This window comes from Elgaria multicarinata, chromosome 1 (genome assembly GCF_023053635.1).
Source record: "Elgaria multicarinata webbii isolate HBS135686 ecotype San Diego chromosome 1, rElgMul1.1.pri, whole genome shotgun sequence".
Classification (NCBI taxonomy): Eukaryota; Metazoa; Chordata; class Lepidosauria; order Squamata; family Anguidae; genus Elgaria; species Elgaria multicarinata.
This window is the reverse complement of record NC_086171.1, coordinates 91,431,464-91,439,994: the sequence shown is the minus strand read 5'-3', so window position 1 is coordinate 91,439,994 and position 8,531 is coordinate 91,431,464.

Genomic DNA, 8,531 nt, shown 5'->3' with positions numbered 1-8,531 from the left:
TTACCTGAGACTTACTACACCGAAAACAAACATGCATAGTTTGCTTTGCACCTTCCAGTACGGGATTTATTTATTGCCATTTGAAATCTTCAAGGTTTAACTTTCTCTCTTTCTCTAACTGTATATAGCATGTGTAAACTTTAATAAATGATTAAAATTCAAATCAGATTTTTCAAAGACCTGCATTTGAAAGATCCTGAACTTCTCTCTGCTTCCACTTCTTGTAGAGTGAGTCATCCAGTGCTTGCTAAATCGGTGCAACGATAAAGTCCTGGTTTGGATTATTCCGTGGTCTCCTGTCAGCAGCTGCCACTTTTACCTTTGCAACAAGAGTCGCAGCCAATCGGGCTTCAAAAACAGCTAGGAAATGGTCCGCAGACAAAAACAAAACAAAGGAAAAACCCTCCTACTCCCATAGAGCAAAGAACTGTGGAGAAAATCATCCTCGTGGTTTAGTATGGAACTTCTGGGTTCCTTATACGCCTTTATCTCCCTCCAGTTCAGGCGGGTGGGAGAGCACCCGTAGAAAACAATGGCGAAATCCAGGATTTTAGCAGCGTTTATCTTCACCCCACCCTAACAAAAGGGAGCAAGGAAACAGGAGTTCATACTCTTTCGCATTCAGGTCTACTGAATGTGAAGATTGTGATTAAAAAACACTTTTTTTTAAATACATTGCCACACGTACATTACCCCTATATTTCAGAAGGGATGCAACTTAGATAGACTGGCTTATGACAACTAACCCTACAATATATTCCACAGTTAATATTGCAAGTTAGAGGTGAAGCTAAGAGAGTAGTTTACACTTTGCAGTGTAATCCAGTGTTAACCAAGCAACATCCTGGCCCCAACTGGATATAAATGCCGGGACGGTGTAAAAGCCGGAACGGAACGGAACAGGCCGGAACAGCCCCATTATATTAAAAAACCATACCAAAAACAGTGGCATGTGTTAGCAACACTTGAGAACAATATTTTAGGACTAAAACCATACCAATATTATATCACTATTAACCCCAAAACTCCCAAAACGACGTCCGGAACAGAATGGGATGGCCGGAACGGCCACTAGGGAACGAGCGATACCAACCAAACTCACCAGTCATGCATAACTAAATGGCAGGGATGCAATAAGCCACAAAAGTTGCCCCGAAACCACGTTCAGATACCCGTTCCGGGCAAAAACACGTATTGAGCAAAACGGGCCGTAACGGCAGCTTCCCAATGAGATAAGTGAACCAAACTCACCAGATGCACATAACTAGGTGGGACAAATATAGAAAGCTCCAAAAGTTGCCCCCAAACCACGTTCAGATACCCGTTCCGGGCAAAAACGTGTATTGCGCAAAACGGGCCGTAACGGCAGCTTCCCAATGAGATAAGTGAACCAAACTCACCAGATGCACTTGACAAGGTGGGGCAAATATAGAAAGCTCCAAAAGTTGCCCCAAAACCACGTTCAGATACCCGTTCCGGGCAAAAACGTGTATTGCGCAAAACGGGCCGTAACGGCAGCTTCCCAATGAGATAAGTGAACCAAACTCACCAGATGCACTTGACAAGGTGGGGCAAATATAGAAAGCTCCAAAAGTTGCCCCAAAACCACGTTCAGATACCCGTTCCGGGCAAAAACGTGTATTGCGCAAAACGGGCCGTAACGGCAGCTTCCCAATGAGATAAGTGAACCAAACTCACCAGATGCACTTGACAAGGTGGGGCAAATATAGAAAGCTCCAAAAGTTGCCCCAAAACCACGTTCAGATACCCGTTCCAGGCAAAAACGCGTATTGCGCAAAACGGGCCGTAACGGCAGCTTCCCAATGAGATAAGTGAACCAAACTCACCAGATGCACATGACAAGGTGGGACAAATATAGAAAGCTCCAAAAGTTGCCCCCAAACCATGTTCAGATACCCGTTCCGGGCAAAAACGTGTATTGCGCAAAACGGGCCGTAACGGCAGCTTCCCAATGAGATAAGTGAGCCAAACTCACCAGATGCACATAACTAGGTGGGACAAATATAGAACGCTCCAAAAGTTGCCCCGAAACCACGTTCAGATACCCGTTCCGGGCAAAAACGCGTATTGCGCAAAAACAGCCGTAACGGCAGCTTCCCAATGAGGTAAGTGAACCAAACTCACCAGATGCACATGACAAGGTGGGACAAATATAGAACGCTCCAAAAGTTGCCTCAAAACCACGTTCAGATACCCGTTCCGGGCAAAAAAAGTGCTTTCTATATTTGTCCCACCTTGCGCAATACACGTTTTTGCCCGGAACGGGTATCTGAACGTGGTTTCAGGGCAACTTTTGTGGCTTATTGCATCCCTGCCATTTAGTTATGCATGACTGGTGAGTTTGGTTGTTATTGCTCGTTCCCTAGTGGTCGTTCCGGCCATCCCATTCTGTTCCGGACGTCGTTTTGGGAGTTTTGGGGTTAATAGTGATATAATATTGGTATGGTTTTAATCCTAAAATATTGTTCTCAAGTGTTGCTAACACATGCCACTGTTTTCGGTATGGTTTTTTAATATAATGGGGCTGTTCCGGCCTGTTCCGTTCCGTTCCGGCTTTTACACCGTCCCTTCTCCCACATGGTCATTTCCAACCCCGCCCCAGTAACATGAAAAAGCTTGCCTGGGAGAGACTACTAATAAAGTTCCTTCCTAGAAAAGAGGGCTGCTTTGACGGCACCACATTGACACCATGTTGCCCCTAAAGCCCGCAGTTTTCCTCCTGCAGGGTTGCGCTTGGTAATCCTCACGCCAAGGAGGGAGCACAGAGTTTCCAGTGTCCTCCTCCCCCACCCGTTTCTGGCTTGAGAACCAATCATCAGTCCAATAAAAGGGGGGCACCAGTTGAATTTGCAATTAAAAATAAATGCTAAAGAGCACACAACTCTACAAACAATATTATAATGCGTGACAAACCATAACATAGGAACGATGCAATTAAACAGAAAATAGTAAATTGAACGAGTCTACACAAAACATGCTAGACACTCAGTATGAAATGAAGACGTAAATAAAGTGCAAAAAGCAATGAGGTTTAACAGCTGGGCGACGGAGAGAACATGAGAGCGTGCATTGAACACAGGTTTTCTACAAGATAGGCAAAGTATAACATGCACCCATTTCAGTCCTGTTTTGCCATGTTTTGGCTTCTTCAGAAAGCCAAATTTCAAACTGAATCTTTAAATCTGTGAAAACCAAAAAACATACATAAGACAAAGTTATTGGCAAATAGCAACAGATAAGGCTCAGAGACTTTTCTGTTAGGACTCGCTGCAATTCACAAGCAATGTGGTGGGAGTAAGGGAAAGTTGAAACACCTTAAGTAATCTTTCTGTCCCAAAAACTTATTAATTCCCCACCCCAGGAAGTTTGGCTGCAAAACAAATACAAAGTTTCAGAAACATGATCAAATTAACAGCCAAATGTTAATTAAGGAGCTCAACCCTCAATCCCAAGCAACTCTATTGAACAGATTCAATGGTGGCCAGTTCTGCAGACAGGTGTGTTAGTTTAGTCTTTATCTACCTGTATCTTAAAGGTACAGGTAACACTCTAGTCCAGACTAGAACAGAGGTAGTAACCCATCCTGCAGCTACTGAGGGAAGTAACAAACAGGAAGAGGTCACCTTCCAGGATTTCTCTAGCAAAACTCGAGCAACATGAGGTAGCCTTAACCCTGGTCTTAAACCAACACGTGTTTTGATAATGAAATAGTATGGTGTCTAAAGTTATATGGGAAGCACTGCAGAAAGTGATTTGATTTAATTCCCTCCTGCCCTCCCAAGTTAAGGGCATTTCCCCCCTTCTGCAGGGGACAAATGGTCCTGTGGAAGGGAAGGGTGTGATATTCAGCCCAGCTGAAATAAAAGCAACAGCTTCAAAGTAACTTAAGAGTTTAGAAGAACACAGAATTAAAATGGAAAATCAGCCGCAATAATTAAATTATTTTTTATGTTAAATGGGAAGGATCCCTCTTCCATATGCATGTGAAGTGGGCTGTTAAGCAAATTAAAGCAACTGTAATTGCTGTTTCAATTCATTCCTGGGCAAATATAATGTATGCATCCCTTCATTCATTCTTTAGTTGTCAAGGTGGTTCAGAGCAAAAATAATAATAATTCCTAAAAGATATAAAACCAATAGGCATAGCAAACCAAAACAAGAAAATACCAAAACCAATATACGTAATTGTTGGGAAATCACACTCTGAACCAGAGTTGAGCAGAAGTAGCAGCGGCTCTCAGTTTAGGACGCAGCAAAGACTCGATGAGGCAAAGGATTCTTTGTAAGTTAAAAGCAAACCCTTTACTGACAGTTGAAATAATTTAGTTATGGCAGCATATATACAAATACTCACAGACGATCAATACACATCAGCATACATCAAGATGGGGTAAGATGAAGAATAAGAAACATGAAAACATGCAATCACTAATTGATTAATTGATGAAAATGCTTCCATACAATACTTCAATAACTGTCCAGCTGAGACCTTGACATTTAAGGGAATTGCGCGTTCTGCTGACTCCTCATTTTCTTCAAGATCCAACACCCGTTCTTTTGATTTTTACGCCACAGTTTTTACAACACAACACTTGTACAGACGTTTACATTTCATCCTGCCTGAAACCTAGTGTTTCCCAAATCTCCCTGTGTTTTGTAGCTCCTAAAGGTTTTGTGAATATGTCAGCAAAGTTTTCTTGTGACTCACAATAACACAACTTCAGAGTTCCACTACTTATGTGTTCTTTCACATTTTGGTACTTAATAGCAATGTGTTTGGATTTTGACTTGAACATGTCTGCGTTTGCCAACGCAATACATGCCTGGGAGTCACAGAACACTGTGATTGGCGTTTCAATTTGGATTTTGAAATCCTTTATTAATTGCACTAGCCAAGTGATTTCTCCACACAACTCTGACAGTGCCCCATACTCTGCTTCGCAGGAAGATCTGGAGACAAAAGCCTGCTTTCTGGACTTCTAAGAGATTAGTCCTTTTCCCAACATTAGCACAATTCCAGACGTTGACTTCCGGTCTTCTATACAGCCTGCCCAATCCGAATCCACATAACTCAAGAGCTTTTTATCTGGCTCAGCAGATAACTTCAAACTGTAATTTAAGGTGCCTTTGAGGTACTTAACACTCTCTTGGTTGCATGCCAAGCAGCCACTGTTGGCTTGGCAATGAACCGGGGGGGGATCCGCACGTCGCTTCCAGAGCGCTTCTATGGGACCCCAGTGCACCCCGAAAACGATAGTCTGACTTCCCTGTAAAAGAAACGAGGAAGAGCCGTCCATGCCGCCGAAGACGAAGAGGAGGAGGAGAGCTCTCCGCTGACGAGGAGAGCTCGGCAAAAGAAGGCGGGCTCTCCTCACCGAGCTTTTGCTGAGAGGAGAGCTCTTTTGCCGAGCTCTCCTCGCCGGCGGAGAGCTCTCTGCGGCGGCGGCATGGACGGCTCTTCCTCGTTTCTTTTACAGGGAAGTCAGACTATCGTTTTCGGGGTGCACTGGGGTCCCATAGAAGCGCTCTGGGAGTGACGTGCGGATCCCCCCCTGCTTAAGATAGCAACCGCAGCAGACAGATCTGGCCTTGACCAGCTTACCAAATACAATAGCATACCCACCACAGAGTGATACAGGCTTGGGTCACTGAAACTTTCTCCTTGCAGGTTTTTCTGGATATCCAATTCCATGGGGCTTTTGACCCCTTTGCAATCCTGCATTCCAAAATCCTCTAGCAGCTTTAGAATTTTTTGCTTCTGACTGAGCAAAAAACCTCTGTCTTCTGCTAGTTTAACTTCTACTCCTAGGTAATTCTTCACTGGACCTAAGGATTTCAAATTATACCTGCTTCCAAGCTGATTTGCAACTTTCTGGACCTCTGCATCACTAGGACAAGCAATCAAAACATCATCAACAAAAACCATGAGAGCTTTATAATTCTGACCACTCCCCTTTGTGTACAGACACAGCTCCTTTCAAATCCCATCTCACTTACCAAAGTGGTGTTTTGGACAGAATTCCAACACCTGGCACTCTGTCTAAGGCCATAAATTGCTTTCTTCAGGAACCAAACTTTGTTGTCATCTGACTCAAAACCTTCAGGTTTTCTCATGTATATTTTTTCCTGAATTGGGGCATTCAGGTATGCAGTTTGGAAATCATATTGCCTAATTTTTAACTTTTCTTTTGCTGCAATAGTTAAAAATAATCTTAAAGTTTCTGCTTTTACAGTTGAGGTATAGTCTACCTCCTTAACTTGATTAAAACCCCTTGCGACAAGTCGGGCTTTGAATTTTTCTTCCCCTGTCTCTAACTGTTTGCGCTTAAAAACCCATTGACACATTACAGACTTCTGCCCTGGAGGCAAAACTGTTTCTTGAAAAACTTCATTGTCTTTTAGGCTTTTCAACTCACTTTCCATGGCTTCTAGCCATTTCTGCCTTTCTAAAGAACCGAATCTTCGTACATCTGCATAAGAATTCGGCTCAAAGCTTATATTAGAGGCTTCAGAGGCAAACCGCTTTGGCGGGACTCCTTTATTTGCTCTCTGAGAGCGAGGGGGGATAAATGCCGCCTCCTCTTTCTGTTCTGGCTGCGTTTCTAACTCTGATCCGGCCTCTGTTAACTCCTGTGGTGTTCAATTCAATAACTGTCCAGCTGACACCTTGACATTTGAGGGAATTGCATGTTCTGCTGACTCCTCATTTTCTTCAGGTCTCCAGGTAATTGGAAAAATAGTGGAAAAAGAAAAACCAGATCCAATCCAGGATCCAACAGTAATAATGAAACAGAATGAAGCTGAAGTCAATAAAACCTTTATATTTTTTAATGTACAATATGTTAATATTTTTTTTCATACATGCAGTACATTGTGTCATCACTTCAAAAAACAGGCTGTGCTACTGCTTGGAGTCAGGCGTGTGTCAGAGAGAGAGAGAGACAGAGGCCTTTGCTAGACCTACCATTAAATCTGCGACGGAGGAGGGGATTGACCACGATGCAACTATCGTGGGCTGTTGCACTAGTCCAGACGTCACGCGTGACGAGCTCAAGAAGAGAGCCGTCACATCCGCCATTTTTTTGTTTTCTTAAAGGGATGATGCGCACGAACGCTCGTGCACACAGGTAATTTATTTTTAGAAATTAAATTGATTTTCCCACTCCCCCACCCTGCCCCCGATAGGCGCAGCACTCCTGGAGAGTGTTGCACCCTGTGCGCGGCTCCCAGCCTCGCACGAGTAACCGCGTGGAGCCAGGGTCAAGCCACGGAAACGGGCCACACCTTCTGCGGTCCCGGGCTCAGCCCGGCACCGTGGAAAAAGCAGTCCCAAAGTGTAGGGCTATATCCCGAGGCCAGGCAGGGTTGATCCTTGCCGGAGCCTGAGATCCCCTGTGCATCATCTGGACACACAGGGGTGATCCCGGTTATACGCCAGGGATATAGCCTGGTCTAGCAAAGGCCTGTGGGCCCGATTTCTCCACAGTCCCAAGCTGAGCCCAAGACTGTGGAAGGTGTGGCCCGTTTCTGTGGATTGACCCCGGCCCCGCGCAGTTACTCGCAGGTAGCTGGGAGCCGCGCACGGGGTGCAGCGCTCCCCAGGAGTGCTGCGCCCATCGGGGGCAGGGTGGGGGGAGCAGGAAAATCAATTTAATTTTTTAAAAAAACCAATACCTGTGCGCATGAAAACAAAAAAAATGGCAGACGTGACTGCTCTCTTCTTGAGCTCACCACACGTGATGTCTGGATAGTTGCATCGTGGGCTTTCCCCTCCTCAGTTGCAGATTTAACGGTAAGTCTAGCAAAGGAGAGAGAGAGAGAGAGAGAGAGAGAGAGAGAGAGAGAGAGAAAGAAAGAAAGAGAGAGAGAGACGCCCCAGTTGAATTGACAGCCTAAATAATTGCAGGTCATCAATCCCTCTTCAAGACTGGTGTTCTTCATTCATGTTCTTAAAGGGCCGAACTTGGAAAAGGCTTCCGTATCTTTCCTGGAGAAAGAGTTATGAAGGAAAAAGCATTAGTTCTCATGTGGGTTCAACTGCACTGGCCATTAGGGCTAGATGAGAATTTAATTGGGTCTCCATTTTACTGCAGACCTATCCAGTTGGCACACCCCTCAGACCAAAACGCATTCCAGAATGCAGTTGTAACTGGAAATCTGCACTTTCTTGGGTAGCTGGGCTAAAGTTCCATCAATTAAAAAAAATCTGTCCCCAAATTGTGCATGTTTCAAAAGGCACGTCATGTGGGCAAATACGTGCACCGTCGCTTTATCTGATGGGGAGAGCAAATGCATACATGTGCACCTTTGGATAATCCACACACAAAACAAGCCATGGATTTGTATCCTGCAGATTAGTACAGAAATGAGTCGGAATGATTTTTGGTGTGCAAATCCAAGAGCCTGTTTTGAAAAACGACTTCACAGCACTGCCCGCTTATTGTACAGTTCATATCACTCCCCAGTCCTTGGCTTCCTCTTAAGAAGCCATCCCCTCTAGTTACATTGAA